General features: G+C 46.1%; 2 long non-coding RNA genes across 2 annotated transcripts; one reads left to right on the forward strand and one right to left on the reverse strand.

Moving 5' to 3' along the window:
* Positions 1–9: 9 nt before the first annotated feature.
* Positions 10–13,394, reverse strand: LOC146072400 (uncharacterized). Its single transcript, XR_014473109.1, has 3 exons — positions 13,318–13,394; positions 11,292–11,442; positions 10–162 (listed from the first exon to the last, which is right to left on the reverse strand). It is a non-coding gene; the product is annotated as an uncharacterized LOC146072400 (long non-coding RNA).
* Positions 12,701–20,645, forward strand: LOC146072399 (uncharacterized). Its single transcript, XR_014473108.1, has 4 exons — positions 12,701–12,863; positions 14,039–14,135; positions 17,855–18,005; positions 20,503–20,645. It is a non-coding gene; the product is annotated as an uncharacterized LOC146072399 (long non-coding RNA).
* Positions 20,646–20,908: the final 263 nt, after the last annotated feature.

Consider the following 20,908-nt stretch of genomic DNA (forward strand, 5'->3'; position numbering starts at 1 on the left):
ACATACCAACGTGGTCAGACGCCGTCCTGGCCCGCAGCGTGTGCGTCCGCCGGAAGTAGAGGGAGCACCCTCATCTATTCTCCCCGTTTCGCACCGCTGAGCGGTCACCATGGCGACGCAGGACACAAACAGTCTCTCATGCGCTGAAATAATGCGCTGTGACTGTTAAAAACAAACAAATACTTATAAAAATACAATACATACAAAAAACAAACATATACAAAGCAGGATCAACCTGGAAGAGAGTGCATGCACTACATACATTAATAGCCTACAGTTTTTTACTAGTGTGGGCATAAATATGAAAACGGGAATAGGTATCCATACACAGGCTATTTGCCTGGGAATAATACAGTAGCGACTAGTTTTATAGAAATGAAATAGATGACTTAATCTACAAAAATACTCATATTAAGATGGTCATTGAGACCTTTGGGCTTGACTGTATCTAGCAGATAAATCCACTTAGACTCAAGGCGAAGGAGACTTTTATGTCGATCTCCACGCCTTTTATCCTCAGGTACATGATCAATTATGACATGCTTAAAGCTAGCAAGACTATGTTTCATTTCAAGGAAATGTCTGGCAAGGGGCTGGTCCGATGGTTTTCCCCCCAGAGCTGCTCTTATAGTCGTCCGATGCATCGCCATCCTCTCCTTAAAGGGGCGGATGGTTTTGCCTATGTAGCATAAGCCACATGGGCATTTTACCATATATACTACATAGGGCGTACTACATGTCACAGCATGTCTGATCACGTACTTCTTTCCGGACTGAGGATGATAGAAATTTTTAGTGGCAATCATATGCTGGCACGTAGTACAGCCAACACACTTAAAACAACCTGGCTCATGTCTACGTGTTCTCTTGTCAGCCAGCATATGTTCACTAACATCACTATGTACCAGCCAGTCCCTTAAACTCTTTCCTTTTTTATAACAAGGCATGATTTTAGCCTGTTTGAGTTTTTTTAGGTCATTGTCATTCCCAATAACTGGCCACAACTTATTACTCCAGTATTTTACATCATGATGGGCAGTATTAAAATTTTGAACCCAATGGATCCTTTCACCCGTTTTCATGGCTGCAGACTTAGCAGGATTAACCAGGGCTTGTTCCCTGGTTACTTTGGTGACTTTCTTTCTGGCACCCTCCAATATATTGTCTGGGTACCCACGATTTTTAAATTTATCGGTCATACCATCAAAAGTCGTCTGTATTGCAGCCGAGTCTTTGGTAATACGTTTTGCTCTCAGGTACTGAGAGTAGGGGAGACTACGGATAGTTGCAGGGGGGTGGTAGCTATCTGCCCTAAGCAACATGTTCCTATCAGTTTTTTTGGTATAAAGAGAAGTACAAATTTTGTTGTCAACAATCTTAATCAGAACATCCAAATACGCAATTTCTTCAAGATTCATCTGGAATGTGAACTTTATTGGACAATCTCTGCTGTTGATGTCTAAGACTAATTTTTCAAAATCATCGGGACGTCCCCTCCATAACAGGATGACATCGTCGATGTATCTTTTATAAAAAATTATCCTGTCTCTCACTTCCCTATTGAAGAAGAAGTCTTGCTCTATGTCTACCATGTAGGTGTTAGCGTAAGCGGGGGCCACAGGGGATCCCATGGCACACCCGCTTACTTGGAGGTAGTACTTGTTGTTAAATAAAAAATAGTTTTTCGTAAGTACTACCTCAAGGAGTGACAGGAAAAAATTCACTTCTGGTCCATCATATAGCGGATTGTCCAATATTAGTTTTTTAGCTGCCGCCAACCCCCCCTCATGGGGGATGTTGGTGTAGAGGCTGGTGATGTCCAGGGTGCACAGCCAGGTGCCATCTGGTACATCACCAACCTCCCGCAGCTTGAGCAACAAATCAGTGGTGTCTCTTAAATAGGTATCCCCACTCTGCACACACGGTTGGAGAAAAGCATCGAGATACTGAGAAATGTTGTTAAATAATCCACCCCGGGCGGATATTATTGGCCTGCCCGGGGGGTTCTCCAATCGTTTATGTATCTTCGGCAGTGTGTACAGAATGGGGACCCTAGGTTGAGACACTTTCAAAAAATCACCCACTTGTTCCGAAATGTGCATATTAAATACAGCACCATCAATCAATTTAAACACATCAGATTTATATCGGTCAGTAGGATCATTTTTCAACTCTAAGTAGACATTACCATCAGACAATTGCAGATAGATCTCATTGCAGTATTGGTGGACATTTTGCACAACTACCCCTCCCCCCTTGTCCGCAGACCTGATGACTATGGGCCTTATTCTGGTTGGAGCGTCCGGGCCGTACGCGTACGTCCCGGGGTTTTTTACGATCTGCGCATGTGCAGATACGCTAATGCGCCGGCGCGAACACTCCACAACGCTTACGGCCGGTGTCACAACGTGCGAAAAAACCTGTACGCGAGCGTACGGGTAATGGGGCGGCATAGGGGTGTGTTGATGGGAGCGGCCGAAATAATGAGGGAAAATGGGCGTAAATATGGGCGTACACGGGGGTGTGCACCCAAAATGAGCGGTGCTACTACCGCACGATCGACTAAGGCACCGTTCGTTTCGGACACCAAACAGGCGGCCGCCAACCGCCAGCTAAAACCACCCCTACAGATACCGCTTGCCAGCGTGCGCCTGAGTTGGCTAATTAACGCTGATTACTACTCAAACACATACACCTGAATGTAATAAGCAATGCTGCAGTCTATTAACTCCAAACCATGATTTCACTGCCTGCAAGCCACACATGCAGCACGCAAACACATTGGAAGCTTATGTTTCTATACTTCTCCACATTTAAAGGTTTGTTTAATTTAAGGTAAGAATCTTTTTATACGCTAAGGTAGGTATTTGCTAAACAGACACATTCACTACCTGCTTTCATAGACTTTACGCAGTAGCACACTCAATATAAACAAGTCGACATGTGTCAACGTGTTCACTCTAATACTAACATAGGTTTTGTATTTAGGATACAATAACATAAACCACATCTAACACCTACAAAGGATGTTTCAGCAATGTTTGAAGCCCATGACCACTATTTTCCACACAATCTTTGTATAGTACCCAAAATTATGACCTGTACCACTATCTCATCTGCTATGATTTGGATTTCACTACACTCTGGATGTAAGATGCCACCAATCACATTATTGCACTCTCATCTCTCTAACAAAGGATTCCTACATCTGCTTATGACACTGTCAAATCATATATATTTTAAAAGTTATGCATGTTTGTTCACAAGCTAATTTATCATGTTTGGCCCATTCACACATCTTTTTTTAGGGAGGACACATATGCATTCCTACACAAATGTACCTTTTCACCCTTGTTTGTCTGCCTCACCCACTCCATGAGGAAAGCATTGTTCTGGACCTGCTTTTACCTACTACTGTAGGAGCTACCTCACCTGCACACAAACTGCTTTCTCACCTATTAAGTTGCTCTGCACATGTGCTGACACAAACTAATTAGCAGGGAAAAGTTGGATAGGAACATGGGAATGGCCATGGAGAGGGTTACACATGGGAAACTTCCACCACACTTCCACAAATGTTTAAAAATACCCTGGTCAGTAAGTACACATAAATCTAGTATTTGTTTCACACAAGAAATTACACATACCACAATTTTGTTTTAATTTGTAAAATAAATTTATTTGCTGTTCAGCATCACAGCTTGACACTTTAATCAAATAAACAAATAAAATAGACACACAAATAATAAAACAGCCAGAACAAGAGGTTGCATATCTCCAAACATGTGTTACCCTGCAAATGCAATGGTGAAAGAAATGGGGACACCAGAATACGTACTGCAACAACCAGGGTGAATACTAAGCAAGATACACACCACCAAAAAAAAAAATCCTGCATTTGTAGAGGTCAAAATACGAACTTTCATGCCCATGGCACGCAAATGGATCGATGGGCAACTCAGGAAGCGGATGTCCAGTGCAATTTAAACCTTTGGCCTCCAATCACAGAGGAAGTGAACCAGGTCTCATTTGGGCCCTTTTTTTCCCCTTTTAGATGGGGCCTTGGGGACAGGGGCCTTTGGCTCAGCTGGCTTTCGGCGTCTTCCCCTAGTCGACACAGGAGGGTCAGCCGAGGTGGAAGGTTGGGGAGCAGCTTGGGGTGGGGCAGCAGATGGGGGATTGTCCCTTAGGGACCTGGCGGTGGACAGCTGCTCCGCAATAAGTTCATTCTGGCGGCTGAGGTGTTGGCCAATGCTTAGCATGCCAGCCGCCAGAGTTTCATTAATGCGGTTCAACGCCTCAACCTGCAGCTGGTTTGTGGCCTTCCACTCCGCCAGAAAATCCCCCACCTGCTGCTGACGGATCGCAGCATCCACCCCTTGCTGCTCGATCCTGTCCAGCGTCACCAACAGGCTCTCACTCAATGTCTCCTGTGGCTGGGGCTGGGGGCGACGTCTTGGTGGAGGCTGGACCACCTGCTCCACCTGTGGCTCTGCAGAGGAAGATGCTGCTGGTACATCCTGACTTTCTGCTTCTGCTAGGATAAGAATTGAAAACAATGTCACCATCACATACGCAATAAAAAATATCTTTCTAAATACAATGCATTACTGTGACTTACCATCAAAAGCAGCAGCAAAGACCTCCGCCGGGAGCTCACTGTCCATATTGGAGATCCCCCTGATCTCCCCCACATCGATGGCATCACAGGAGTCCAGCTCCAGGGGGGTATACTCCAAATGGTCAGGCATAGGACCGTTCCCGGTGGACATGCTGTGGTTGTACCGGTCAGTCATCTTCCTCTTCAGGGCACTTTTGAAGTCAGTCCACCTACAAGTTTAAAAATACAAATATCACCATGAGATATGTGCACCACTGTGCTACGTGTAGGGTTACCACCTAGTCCCTTTAATTCCGGACACATGTTACTTACACAGGTTCTGTGGCAGTTTAAAATTAGGTGAAGTGGAGTCTTGAAGTCAGCCAGCCACAGAACCTGTGTAATTAATATGTGTCCGGAATTAAAGGGACTAGGTGGTACCCCTAGCTACGTGACATTTCCTAGTGTGGGTGATCTTATGTTTTTTTGCCATGTGTGGCCAAATAATTCTTTGATGGACAAAACCATGTGCACTGCAGGTGAGGCAGGTGTAAAACCCCACCCAAATCGGATTATCTCTGCACAAGTAACACCTGCCTCACCTGCAGTGCACATGGTTTTGTCCATCTAAGAAATATTTGGGCAGAAAGAGTGAACTAGAATAAGGGCCTCAGTTCCTGCTGGAGACTGCTGAAAAATTGCCCTGACAAACACACTAACCTTTTCTTCACCGCGTCCCAAGTTCTGACCACTGGTGACACCTGGTTCACTTCCTCTGTGATCTTGTCCCAAAGGTTTCTCCTTGCACTGGCACCCGGCTTCCTGGTTGCCAATTCAATCCATTCACGTGCCCTGGGCACTAGAATTCGCATTTCGGCCTCTACAAATGCAGGGTTTCTCCTTCTGGTGGTGGTATCCTGCTCAGTCATCACCCTAGATGTTGCAGCACGTTTTCTGGTGGCCCCAGCTCTCTCACCATGCACCTGCTGGGTCACACCTGTTTGGAGAGATGCAACCTCTTGTTCTGGCTGGTTGCTTGGCCCTTGTGGAGCTGGTGGAGGTTCACCAGGGCCTGTTACTGAGGGGCCCGCTTGATCTTGCAGGCGACTCCTCTCTTGGGCCCTCCTTCTCCGCTCCTGTTCCCTCTTCTGTAATGCTTCAAGCAGGGATTCGGCTTGTGCTCTCTGCAGAGCGTCCTCTGCTGCTGAATCGTCAGAGTCAGACATGTTTGCAGCAATTGTGGGCTGCATCTGACTGAATATTTATATGTTAATCTCCCGCCACGAACAAGGGGGCGTATATTTTTCCCCGCAAGGTAGATGCAAATTTACGCCGATATTTCCCGCCGATAATTGCCGCTTAAATTACGCAGGTCTCAATGCACCTGATCAATCACCCGTATATGTATATACACAGGTTGTGGAGCATTGTGGGCTACATCGTGAAATGTGTGCACCTGTCATTCCAATGATGAGTGTTGTCAGCTGGTATCTGTTGGAGTTCGTGTATGCTTTGTGAGTCACATTTCAAAACATCACGTTATAATGCTTTCCTTACATATGTAATGTGTATGAAATTGTCATACAGCAACATGTTGCATTGTGGCCCTTTAGGCAGCGTAGTTATAAGTAGAGGGTTGCGTGTATTATTTTCCGCCTACTGTATATACAGTACTCCTCTCCATGCATATCGGTGTATCGTGCCCCCTTTAAGCAGCGTAGTTATAAGTAGAGGGTTGCGTGTATTATTTTCCGCCTACTGTATATACAGTACTCCTCTCCATGCATATCGGTGTATCGTGCCCCCTTTAAGCAGCGTAGTTATAAGTAGAGGGTTGCGTTTATTATTTTCCGCACACTGTAAATACAGTACTTCTCTCTTCATTGAATGCATGCTGTTGGTTGTGGTGTGTGTATATCGGAATGGTCCGCGTAAGTTTCTATTCGCATCCAGTTTGTTAATGTAAGAAGGATTAATAAAGTTAATACCAAACAAACAATTTTTTCGACCAATCAGCAAGCACCAAAAGTGATATATGTACCTGCAATTAATAACTGCGCCATTGCCAATATGACTTGTCCAAGAGCTAGGCCCTTTTCCACCTCAGAGCTTTTGGCCCTGGTGGAAGTGATGGACCGTCACCTGGGGCCCAGGGGCCCATATGTCAGTAATGCCGACAAGCGGCGGGCGTATACTGCTGCCCGCCGCCTCATCTTCTCTACGACCGGCGTCCGCAGAAGCCTGGGGCAGGTTGAGCGGCGCTGGTCAGACCTGCGCCGGCGGCAGCCGGTTTTACTCAGCAGCCTTCGCCGCCATATTGCCCGATGTAAGTTTTGATTACTAGTATGTCAGCGTTTTTTAGCAATGTTTTGTGTACTTTTTATAAATATGTTCCTGAGTATGGGGGTGTATATGGGGTGTATATGGGGGGTATATGGGTGTATATGGGTGTATATGGGGGTATATGGGTGTATATGGGGGGTATATGGGTGTATATGGGGGGTATATGGGTGTATATGGGGGTATATGGGTGTATATGGGGGGTATATGGGTGTATATGGGGGGTATATGGGTATATGGGGGTATATGGGTGTATATGGGGGGTATATGGGTGTATATGGGGGGTATATGGGTATATGGGTGTATATGGGTGTATATGGGGGGTATATGGGTGTATATGGGGGGTATATGGGTGTATATGGGGGGTATATGGGTGTATATGGGTGTATATGGGGGGTATATGGGTGTATATGGGTGTATATGGGGGTATATGGGTGTATATGGGGGGTATATGGGTGTATATGGGGGGTATATGGGTATATGGGGGTATATGGGTGTATATGGGGGGTATATGGGTGTATATGGGTGTATATGGGGGGTATATGGGTGTATATGGGGGGTATATGGGTGTATATGGGGGGTATATGGGTGTATATGGGTGTATATGGGTGTATATGGGGGGTATATGGGTGTATATGGGGGGTATATGGGTATATGGGGGTATATGGGTGTATAGGGGGTGTATAGGGGGTGTATAGGGGGGGTTTAAGTAGTTGATCAGTTTTTGGGTGTAGGATATCAAATAGTTTGCATGATAAATGTCTGAAATATCACAGCAATGATAATTTTAAAGGTTATGAGCATGACTAATGTGAATTTTTCTTTCCCCCTTTTTTATGAAACCCAATCTTCGATTTCTATGCCATCAACATGAACATTTCAGCACGGGCAAGGGCACGTATGGAAGCCCGGGAGCAGGCAGCCCGGGACCAGGCAACCCGGGACCAGGCAGCCCTGGAGGAGGAAGAGGAGGAGGAGGAAGAAGAGGAGGAGGAAGAGGAGGAGGAGGAGGAGAAGAAAGAGGAGGAGGAAGAGGAGGAGGAGGAAGAAGAGGAGGAGGAAGAGGAGGAGGAGGAGGAGAAGAAAGAGGAGGAGGAAGAGGAGGAGGAGGAAGAAGAGGAGGAGGAAGAAGAAGAGGAGGAGGAAGAAGAGGAGACACTGGGTGCAGTTTGGACCCACACCATTTCCCCATCCCCTTCCCCCTCCACAACCCCCACCCCCTCCACAACCCCCACCCCCTCCACAACCCCCCCCCTCCCCACCCCATTTCCTACCCCCCTACACCTCTCCACCACCCACCCCCAAACCTCTCCACTCCCCACTCACACCCACTACCTCGGGCCAAACTACAGGACCATCCACCTTGCTCCTGCCCCCCCCAACCACTGCACAGCCAACCAGCGGCGCCCAGGATGGCTCAAGTAGCCGTAAGTAAATAATGTGTCTAATGTTGACCTACACATTTCTACACATAAACAATCACAACAACCACATATGTGTATCCAACATCAACATTAGTTGCAACATATCACTGCAGGCCGACCATGAGGTGTGTCCGGTCCTTCTCCAGGAACAAGGCTCCCCTTGGTGGTTTTTTTGAGTGTGGCCATGCCTCACCCCTTGAATAATTGACATAACAGTACATCCAATGAGATATCCGACATTAGTGGTGTGGTAGTTATGTGGCTCCAGGTGTTTGGTAACTCCAGTTCCCAGCATGATGTGCAACACAGGGCCGGATTATAATGGAGGCGCAAGGGGTCAGTGCCCCTGGGCCCCCCTCTAGCTAGGGGCCCCCTGTGGTTGTCATGTATTTTTTAAAAATAAAATGTTTAAGTTATGTTTTGTTTTTTTTTAGCTAAATGTTTTGTGCATGGGTGGGGTAGTGCTGCAGCTTGACCTATCTGCCAATGTGACAATGATTTATGGTGCTGAGCATCGGGAGCCAAGGCACACTGATTGCACAAGTGTGCAGTGCATTTCTGGGAGTTGACTAAGTCCCATGACACTTTGCACCAGAGGATAGAGGCTGAGAAGTTTGTGCTGAGCTCTGATTGGTGGAGCTCATTACATGCTTCTCAGGTCCATGGAGAACAGCAGCAGCAGCTTAGTCATAGGAGGGTTTTTAATCAGAGGCAGCACTAGGACTGTGAGGTCTCCTCCAGAGTAAGGGGCAGAGGGACAAACACAGGCTTTTCATGTGGTGTGTGTATATATATATATATATTATTCCGAGTGCCGCCAACCCCCTGTCTATATATATATATATATATATATATATATATATATATATATATATCCCCTGCAGGTAACCATTGACCAAGTTTATTCTGCCTTTACTCTATGTTTTGACAGTATAATATTCGCCCATGCAGTGTGCGGCCAGTAATGACAAGTGCAAGGGGGCCCCCCGCTCTAAAGTACCCCGGGCCCGTCAAAGGCTTAATCTGCCACTGGTGCAACTTAAATGTAGAGATTGTTTTGGTAATAGTGTGTGAGGCCATGCGGATGCATGCTTTACAAACATAGCTGTAGGCCTATAATTTGTACAGCAATGTCCTAAATTTAAAATAGTAAGGAGTGCTTAAGCCACAACAATGTCATAACCCTTAAATAGCACAGGCTAATTGTGAGGTTAGAGGACAGTCCCCCAAAAACAAAGTACCAATTGGGATACAGCATACATTCATTGATGAAGGAGTAATTGAATTAATGTTATTTACTATGTACAGTATGTGTGTGTTAACATATTTTTTTTTAGTACTGTGTTTACAGCAGACCCATCTTCAATGTAGTTTCTAAATGTATGTGGCCTTCACACATAACTCTGAACTTTTTATTATGTACAAATACAACAAACATTTGTGTATGTTATATATTAATTTTTTGTTTTATCCCTTCATTACAGACACTGAACAGCAGCAGGAGGAGGTGGCAGCAATAATGAGGGAAATAATGCTGACCCTTGTCTACCTCCAGCTCCTTTTTGGGCTTCTGGAGGCCCGCCTTTAATTTTTTATTTATCCCCCCCCCCTTTTTATTTTTGTATCCAATAAAAGTTTGATTACAGTTCGAAATTGCCTGTGTTTTTACTAATAAATATGTTAGAGGGCGTGTAAGGGTAGGTACATACAGATGTGTACTGTAAGTTATACTTGTAATTTGAGGTGAGGGGTAATGATTGATGTGTGAATGTGTGTGTTTTTGAGTAAAATAACACATAGTGAAAATGCATGAATGTTTAATGTTGTTCGATTAAAACATCACACATAACATCAGGGTAGGTATACATGTTACACATTTTGGACAAAGTAATTACGTACATAATTTAGTACATATACAGAAACACCAACATAACTTGATTTAAAAGTAACAGCAATATGGGGACACATAGATAGTGATTAAAATGCCACATTAGAACATAACAAATATACATGTAATGTGGGTTAAAATGTAGTTTTATTAGGTCTTTATTAAGGTAGACAATTGAGTTAATAGAAAACAATAAGTGAATAACAAATAGATTAATTAATCAATTGTCAGATTAGTAGTTGAGAGGCAAGATTTGCAGGTCCATATATGTGAAGGGTATGCCAGCGTGCACGGACGTACGCTCACTCTCACGAGCGGTGACATAAGCTGAGTTTTCCATTGAAAACAATAGGGACCCGTCCGTGCAAACTGGCGTACGCTCAGATCTCCGCAAGAAGGCGGTGGGGAGACGGAGGAAAGACGGCCGTAGACGGCGCCGTACGCTCAGTTGTACGCCTGTTGTCGGAGTGCAAGGGCTGGCCCGTCCGCGTACGTTGCCGTACGCTCATTTGTACGCCACTCCCCTTCTACGGTATTTCTGGCCGTACGTAAGCGGCTGATTTGTGGGTGGACTTAACCCTAACGGCCGCGTACGGCTAGCGTGCGGTAATGGCGAACGTACGCACGTTTGGCCGCTCCGATCAGAATAACCTCCTATATCACGATAGCCATTCAGGTCTTTAAGTGCCTGCCACTCAACTTTAGACAAATTATTTCTTCTAGTAACCGACTGTTTCTGTGATTCCATTACTTGAGAGTCCAATGCTTTCAAATACCCCAGTATCGCCACATTATGGGTCACAGGGTCAAAAGTTGATTTATTGCAAAATCGTTTAGAAGGAAGTATATTCACTGTGTTTACAGGAATTGTATCAGTTCTTTTTTCAAAGAATTCTCTTAATTTTAGTTGTCGACCAAGATTGTATAAGTCTATCTTCCAATTAAGGCTGTTGAAGGGATTTGTTGGCACAAAACTTAACCCCTTGTTCAACACCTTAATCTCATTCTCTGTCAAAGTCCTGTCAGATAAATTAAATACCTGATTTATTTGTTGCGTGTCCTTTTCTTGGTGGCCGCGGTATCGTTTGCCGCCTCTCCTGGTACGTTTCTGGCTCGGCCTCTGCCACGTCGTGTAGTCACACCTAAAGGGTGCTTAGCTCCAGCATAATTCTGGCGGGCAGAGTCATCACCTGAGGAGGAGGGAGCATCACTTGAATAATTAGCTTGAAAACGACCTCTACGCTGGTTGTAATTTCTGGTATTAGTTCTTGAATCAGCCTTGCCAGACAGCCATCTATACACCTGATGTTCAGAATAATCTCTGTTCACAGTGTCTAGCTTCCTCTTTTTAAAGGCAACCAGTTCATTTCTATAGGTCAACAATTGAGAGTTTATTTTCTCCATCCAATCCTGCGTTTTATCTTGTAACAGGATTTTTTTATTCATTCCCTCATACTCCTTTATTTTATCACGTACTAGCTTCAATTCTCGGCCGGCTTCTTCCACTACAATGGTCATCAGATCTAGCGAGCATTTATTCAACACCGCGATCCATTTGCGACAAAATTCGCCATTATGGCGACCGATCGTAGGTGCATTATTTACCCGGAAACCCCGGGGTATTTTTTTATCACGCACATAGTCCGACAATGTAATGCCATGCAACAAAAAGTCTATTTCCTTCTTTTTCAAACGCAATAATTGAAAATAAACATCATCAGCTGTAGCATCTCCCAAGGAATCAGCAAACTTTTCAGTAAACAGGATGGCCTCAGTTTCACTTTCAGACAGGCTCTTAGTCTCATACAACGGCACCTGAGTCCAATCAAAACCACCAGCTTCATCCATAGCATATATAGCGTAATGCACAAGATATGTTTTAAACCACCACAGCTTCTCCTACTCTTGCCACAAGCAGGGATATGCTAGTGTGGTTTCAGCCTGGAAATCATGCACAAACAGTACACTGTATTTCAATGTTGGAGGTGCTGAACTGTCTAAGCAGTGTCACAAACCGCAGTCTGTATATCCACACTACTAATACATACAAGTCCAGTAGACGAGCACCCTCCTACAGCAGGACAGCAGCCGCCAGGGGCGGATTGGCCTGCCGGGAAACCGGGCATTTTCCCGGTGGGCCGGCTCATTTAGGTAAAATTGGGCCGCTCACCCTCCCTGCTGGGCCGCGGACCACCATTTACGCTGTTAGCAGCCGCGGCCGCAGCACTATGCCCTTATTCAACATGGCCGCAGCCAGCCTCGGGTTGCCCAAATGTAAAATGGCCGCGGGAGGCCTGGTGTGCATGCGCAGCTGCACACAGCGTCTCCCGCGGTACTTGTAGGAGGACGGATGAAGCCGGCTGGTGGCTGCGCCGGTCATGTGATCCCCCAGAAGGCAGCACTCTGGACTGGGCGGCTGGCAGTGGCGTAACTATGGCAACCCTAGCAGTGGGGGGGGAGCCAGCTCCACGGGAGCGCAGGGACTCGGCACAGTGATCTGCTGACTCTGCCTGAACATGATGTTCCTGCCTCTCGTACTTCCCCTCCCGGCCAGAAGCTCTGCCAGACTGCCTCCCAGATAAGAAGCAGCCAGTCACAGAAAAGAATGAAGGTGACTGAAACTAAGGGAAACTCTGGGGGAATGTGTTTCAGACAGGGCCACAGGGGGCAGGGGGGGGGGGGGGGGGTACAATTACCTGGGCTTCTTGCTAGTGGTGCCGAGCAGGGACCCTGATCTGACACCCCCAACCCCCCTCCCCCCGCAGGATCACACACACACCTATAGCTTGTGCATTGTGCTGTGCTGCTGACATTGGGCTCAGCATGACCATCTCACTGACAGCGTGAGAGCTCATGCTGACAGCACAATGCACACATGCTGTATATGTGTGCTGCTATTGCTGGGTGGGGGCACAATAACACTCCCCCCGGCCTTAACTTCTTTAGAGGGTCTCCCCCCCTCCCCCTAACATTTGGCACATTTTGGGGGTGTGGCCTAATCGCGGGACGTAGCCACGCCCCCGTGATTAGGCCACACCCCCAAATGTTACTTGGGTCTGGCATACCTCTCGGCCATGCTCCCAGGACCTGATCATTTCATGGGACCATCCTGCATAATCACAGAAAGGGAAGATGGCAGCAGTGTCCTACTAGGAGGGGGCGGGGCCACCTGATTCCTTCAGTGTCATTGGCCCAGGTATAGACATAGGAATGAGGAGATGCCAAGTAGGGATGCCAATCCCGGGGCATTTTTTCAATCCCGGGAATCAGGATTGAAAAATGCTCAATCCCGGGATCCCGGGATTGGCATCCCAAAAAAAAACGCCCTTGTCCTCCTTACTTTGGTGGCCGCTGTGACCCTGGATGGAGGTAATTGCTGTGTCAGGCGCCGCAAACGGGTTCCGGCGCAGGAGGTGCAGTGCTGAGGCCTGCGCAGCGCGACCCATATGTCACGCTGCTCAGGCCGCAGAGCTGCATCTCTAGCGCTTGAACCCACTCACCGCCGAACCTCTCCAGTGTCAGAACAGTCAGAGGCCGGAATCCGCTCGCTGTCACGGCGCCCAGTGATGCCGACAGTGAGTGACAGGACACAGCCCACTCCCCACCTGACCTCTCCCGGCCACACGCCGGGTCAGGAACAGCCGGGCAGCGTCTGAGTGCCTGCCTTGCCCCGGGTGCCAGAAACCCTGGTTTCTGCCCTGGTCTAGGCAGAGGAGGAGGAGCTGGCCCGGCAAGCAAGCAGGATTAATGCATGCGGCAAAGGCACTGCACTCACTATTATCTCAGCCGGCAGGTGGCTGCTGTAATTGATGAAAAAGCATGGGAAGAACTAACTGAAGCAAGGGATGGCCAGACACGGCAGCGCCAAGTGAGAAGACTGGTGGTGAGTGATGGGGATGTAACTCGCTACACATCCTCCCTGCTTCCATGCCTGATTTTATGTTCCTACTCTTCCTGCAGCTGTTGTGTGTGTTTATCCTTCGTGGTACTGTAGTATGTAGAATACTGACTGGTCACTGGGGAGTGCAGAAGTGACACATCTGCTGCTGCCTAGATTGAACTATAAATGTGGTACTGTAGAAGGGTTTCCAGTGGGGGAATTTGTACCACTGTAAGAGAAAACAGATGAGATCATTTTACTTTCAGTTTTCCATATTTCCATACCCCCCCCATTACCTCCGTCTCATTCTTCCTCCTATTCCTTCTGTCTCCCCCTATTTTTCCACCTAATCCTTCAGTCTCCCTCTATTCTTCCACCTATTTCTTCTCTCTCCCCCTATTCTTCCCCCTATTCTTTCTGTCTCCCCCTATTCTTCCTCATATTCGTTCAGATTCCCCCAATTCTTCCACCTATTTCTTCTCTCTCCCCCTATTCTTTCCCCTATTCTTTCTGTCTCCCCCGATTCTTCCTCATATTCCTTCTGTCTCCACCTATTCTTCCTCCTTTTTCTTTCTGTCTCCCCCTATTCTTCCTCCTATTCCTTCTGTCTCCCCCTATTCTTCCCCCCACTCCTTCTGTCTCCCCCTATTCTTCCTCATATTCCTTCTGTCTCCACCTATTTTTCCTTCTATTCTTTCTGTCTCCCCCTATTCTTCCTCCTTTTCCTTCTGTCTCCCCCTATTCTTCCTCCTATTCCTTCTTTCTCCCTCTATTCTTCCCCCCACTCCTTCTGTCTTCCCCTGTTCTTTTACATAATCCTTAGGCTACTCTATTCACGGGCATAACAACCGAGGGTGCAGCTGCTATGGGGAAAAAAAGTATCTCCAGGGCCCACAGCTCCCCCTGCACCTAGTCACTGGCTGCTCCAAAAGCCTGTCACTCCACTTTCACCCCCAGCCCCCACCTCCCTTCTCTCTGACCTCCCTTATCTCTCTCCCTGATACCCCCTCTCTTTCCCCTTTCATCCCTTGCTCTGACATCCACACGCTTTCTCCTCTCTCTCTCAACTGTCTTTTTCCATGAAATCCTCTCTCCCTCCCCCTAACACCCTCTTTGTCTCTCCCTCCCCTCACTCTTTTTGATGCTCTTCTAAAGGGCATTGTAGTAAAAATGGGGGGCCCTTTCAATGTGACCCCCTGGCAACAAGCATAGAACCCCCCAGCAACAAGCATGAAAATAGTGAAAAAATATATACAGTGTATTCAGTATACATTGCATATATATAAAAAAACACAAGCACAGTATATACAGTATATGCAGGGGAAGATTGCTTTGAGGTGGACAGTGAAGAGGCCAGAGGGATGATTTGCGGTAGAAAGGGAAATGCCAGGGCCACTTGATTGCACTTGTCCTCCAGAATAAAAGCTGCCGGCCAGCCTCTGGTCATGGTAGATTCCAAGTAGTCTGCCTACCGTCTAAAGTGTCCCTGCAAAAATTGCCTTTAGTGTCTGTTAGGGGAGCTCAGGTTGTAAAGTGCCTGCAACCCCTGGCAAGTAGCATAGAAACTCCCAGCAACAAGCATGTATTTAAAAAAATATAAATAAATTCAAGTATGGGGGTGGGCGCCAGAAACTTTTTGGGTGTATGGGGGGGGGGGGGGGGCAAAATTTCTAGTTACGCCACTGGCAGCTGGGGATCCATCTGATGGGCGGCGGCGGGTGGAGAGTGAGCAGCAGCAGCCTGGCTTGGGTTACAACAGTACAGTGAGTCAGTATTAAGCCAGGCTGTGCTGTGTGTGTCTATATCTATACAGTATATATATATATATATATATATAAATATAGGTGTATATATATTATATACATGCGTTCCCCCTCCTACTCTGCATCCTGTGCCACCATGCCCCCCTCACACTCTGCGTTCTGTGCCATCCTCAGAGACCCACTAGCCATGCCCCCACAGCGGTGAAAAATGGGGCGTGTCCTTGTTTAAATAGGCCACGCCCCCATATCGCTAGGCCACCCCAAAAAAAATTTGCGCGCGCCTCCAGCGAGCAACAGGATCGGACCCCCCGTTGGGGCTGCTTCAAGATATTTCCCGGGCTGCTTTTAATTCCCAATCCGCCCCTGGCAGCCGCAGTGCTTCAGCCAATATAATAATATAGCCACTCCAGATAGCGAGCACCAGCGGACTTAGCAGCAAAAAGTCATCCACAACCACACAGGGTTTGCAAGCTTTCGGGCTTCCTTTATTCCAGCCCTTCATCAGGCAACAATCACAAAGGCACAATGTACAATACAGTTCTTAAATAGCAGTGTACATACCAACGTGGTCAGACGCCGTCCTGGCCCGCAGCGTGTGCGTCCGCCGGAAGTAGAGGGAGCACCCTCATCTATTCTCCCCGTTTCGCACCGCTTTGTATATGTTTGTTTTTTGTATGTATTGTATTTTTATAAGTATTTGTTTGTTTTTAACAGTCACAGCGCATTATTTCAGCGCATGAGAGACTGTTTGTGTCCTGCGTCGCCATGGTGACCGCTCAGCGGTGCGAAACGGGGAGAATAGATGAGGGTGCTCCCTCTACTTCCGGCGGACGCACACGCTGCGGGCCAGGACGGCGTCTGACCACGTTGGTATGTACACTGCTATTTAAGAACTGTATTGTACATTGTGCCTTTGTGATTGTTGCCTGACGAAGGGCTGGAATAAAGGAAGCCCGAAAGCTTGCAAACCCTGTGTGGTTGTGGATGACTTTTTGCTGCTAAGTCCGCTGGTGCTCGCTATCTGGAGTGGCTATATTATTATATTGGCTGAAGCACTGCGGCTGCTGTCCTGCTGTAGGAGGGTGCTCGTCTACTGGACTTGTATGTATTAGTAGTGTGGATATACAGACTGCGGTTTGTGACACTGCTTAGACAGTTCAGCACCTCCAACATTGAAATACAGTGTACTGTTTGTGCATGATTTCCAGGCTGAAACCACACTAGCATATCCCTGCTTGTGGCAAGAGTAGGAGAAGCTGTGGTGGTTTAAAACATATCTTGTGCATTACGCTATATATGCTATGGATGAAGCTGGTGGTTTTGATTGGACTCAGGTGCCGTTGTATGAGACTAAGAGCCTGTCTGAAAGTGAAACTGAGGCCATCCTGTTTACTGAAAAGTTTGCTGATTCCTTGGGAGATGCTACAGCTGATGATGTTTATTTTCAATTATTGCGTTTGAAAAAGAAGGAAATAGACTTTTTGTTGCATGGCATTACATTGTCGGACTATGTGCGTGATAAAAAAATACCCCGGGGTTTCCGGGTAAATAATGCACCTACGATCGGTCGCCATAATGGCGAATTTTGTCGCAAATGGATCGCGGTGTTGAATAAATGCTCGCTAGATCTGATGACCATTGTAGTGGAAGAAGCCGGCCGAGAATTGAAGCTAGTACGTGATAAAATAAAGGAGTATGAGGGAATGAATAAAAAAATCCTGTTACAAGATAAAACGCAGGATTGGATGGAGAAAATAAACTCTCAATTGTTGACCTATAGAAATGAACTGGTTGCCTTTAAAAAGAGGAAGCTAGACACTGTGAACAGAGATTATTCTGAACATCAGGTGTATAGATGGCTGTCTGGCAAGGCTGATTCAAGAACTAATACCAGAAATTACAACCAGCGTAGAGGTCGTTTTCAAGCTAATTATTCAAGTGATGCTCCCTCCTCCTCAGGTGATGACTCTGCCCGCCAGAATTATGCTGGAGCTAAGCACCCTTTAGGTGTGACTACACGACGTGGCAGAGGCCGAGCCAGAAACGTACCAGGAGATGCGGCAAACGATACCGCGGCCACCAAGAAAAGGACACGCAACAAATAAATCAGGTATTTAATTAATCTGACAGGACTTTGACAGAGAATGAGATTAAGGTGTTGAACAAGGGGTTAAGTTTTGTGCCAACAAATCCCTTCAACAGCCTTAATTGGAAGATAGACTTATACAATCTTGGTCGACAACTAAAATTAAGAGAATTCTTTGAAAAAAGAACTGATACAATTCCTGTAAACACAGTGAATATACTTCCTTCTAAACGATTTTGCAATAAATCAACTTTTGACCCTGTGACCCATAATGTGGCGATACTGGGGTATTTGAAAGCATTGGACTCTCAAGTAATGGAATCACAGAAACAGTCGGTTACTAGAAGAAATAATTTGTCTAAAGTTGAGTGGCAGGCACTTAAAGACCTGAATGGCTATCGTGATATAGTCATCAGGTCTGCGGACAAGGGGGGAGGGGTAGTTGTGCAAAATGTCCACCAATACTGCAATGAGATCTATCTGCAATTGTCTGATGGTAATGTCTACTTAGAGTTGAAAAATGATCCTACTGACCGATATAAATCTGATGTGTTTAAATTGATTGATGGTGCTGTATTTAATATGCACATTTCGGAACAAGTGGGTGATTTTTTGAAAGTGTCTCAACCTAGGGTCCCCATTCTGTACACACTGCCGAAGATACATAAACGATTGGAGAACCCCCCGGGCAGGCCAATAATATCCGCCCGGGGTGGATTATTTAACAACATTTCTCAGTATCTCGATGCTTTTCTCCAACCGTGTGTGCAGAGTGGGGATACCTATTTAAGAGACACCACTGATTTGTTGCTCAAGCTGCGGGAGGTTGGTGATGTACCAGATGGCACCTGGCTGTGCACCCTGGACATCACCAGCCTCTACACCAACATCCCCCATGAGGGGGGGTTGGCGGCAGCTAAAAAACTAATATTGGACAATCCGCTAATATGATGGACCAGAAGTGAATTTTTTCCTGTCACTCCTTGAGGTAGTACTTACGAAAAACTATTTTTTATTTAACAACAAGTACTACCTCCAAGTAAGCGGGTGTGCCATGGGATCCCCTGTGGCCCCCGCTTATGCTAACACCTACATGGTAGACATAGAGCAAGACTTCTTCTTCAATAGGGAAGTGAGAGACAGGATAATTTTTTATAAAAGATACATCGACGATGTCATCCTGTTATGGAGGGGACGTCCCGATGATTTTGAAAAATTAGTCTTAGACATCAACAGCAGAGATTGTCCAATAAAGTTCACATTCCAGATGAATCTTGAAGAAATTGCGTATTTGGATGTTCTGATTAAGATTGTTGACAACAAAATTTGTACTTCTCTTTATACCAAAAAAACTGATAGGAACATGTTGCTTAGGGCAGATAGCTACCACCCCCCTGCAACTATCCGTAGTCTCCCCTACTCTCAGTACCTGAGAGCAAAACGTATTACCAGTGACTCGGCTGCAATACAGACGACTTTTGATGGTATGACCGATAAATTTAAAAATCGTGGGTACCCAGACAATATATTGGAGGGTGCCAGAAAGAAAGTCGCCAAAGTAACCAGGGAACAAGCCCTGGTTAATCCTGCTAAGTCTGCAGCCATGAAAACGGGTGAAAGGATCCATTGGGTTCAAAATTTTAATACTGCCCATCATGATGTAAAATACTGGAGTAATAAGTTGTGGCCAGTTATTGGGAATGACAATGACCTAAAAAAACAAACAGGCTAAAATCATGCCTTGTTATAAAAAAGGAAAGAGTTTAAGGGACTGGCTGGTACATAGTGATGTTAGTGAACATATGCTGGCTGACAAGAGAACACGTAGACATGAGCCAGGTTGTTTTAAGTGTGTTGGCTGTACTACGTGCCAGCATATGATTGCCACTAAAAATTTCTATCATCCTCAGTCCGGAAAGAAGTACGTGATCAGACATGCTGTGACATGTAGTACGCCCTATGTAGTATATATGGTAAAATGCCCATGTGGCTTATGCTACATAGGCAAAACCATCCGCCCCTTTAAGGAGAGGATGGCGATGCATCGGACGACTATAAGAGCAGCTCTGGGGGAAAAACCATCGGACCAGCCCCTTGCCAGACATTTCCTTGAAATGAAACATAGTCTTGCTAGCTTTAAGCATGTCATAATTGATCATGTACCTGAGGATAAAAGGCGTGGAGATCGACATAAAAGTCTCCTTCGCCTTGAGTCTAAGTGGATTTATCTGCTAGATACAGTCAAGCCCAAAGGTCTCAATGACCATCTTAATATGAGTATTTTTGTAGATTAAGTCATCTATTTCATTTCTATAAAACTAGTCGCTACTGTATTATTCCCAGGCAAATAGCCTGTGTATGGATACCTATTCCCGTTTTCATATTTATGCCCACACTAGTAAAAAACTGTAGGCTATTAATGTATGTAGTGCATGCACTCTCTTCCAGGTTGATCCTGCTTTGTATATGTTTGTTTTTTGTATGTATTGTATTTTTATAAGTATTTGTTTGTTTTTAACAGTCACAGCGCATTATTTCAGCGCATGAGAGACTGTTTGTGTCCTGCGTCGCCATGGTGACCGCTCAGCGGTGCGAAACGGGGAGAATAGATGAGGGTGCTCCCTCTACTTCCGGCGGACGCACAAGCTGCGGGCCAGGACGGCGTCTGACCACGTTGGTATGTACACTGCTATTTAAGAACTGTATTGTACATTGTGCCTTTGTGATTGTTGCCTGACGAAGGGCTGGAATAAAGGAAGCCCGAAAGCTTGCAAACCCTGTGTGGTTGTGGATGACTTTTTGCTGCTAAGTCCGCTGGTGCTCGCTATCTGGAGTGGCTATATATATATATATATATATATATATATATTGTAGAAAACTAAGTATACAACATCGGATGACAGTAATTCAGGACATGGGGCATTTTT

Source organism: Crinia signifera, chromosome 4, assembly GCF_055691185.1.
Source record: "Crinia signifera chromosome 4, ASM5569118v1, whole genome shotgun sequence".
NCBI lineage: Eukaryota > Metazoa > Chordata > Amphibia > Anura > Myobatrachidae > Crinia > Crinia signifera.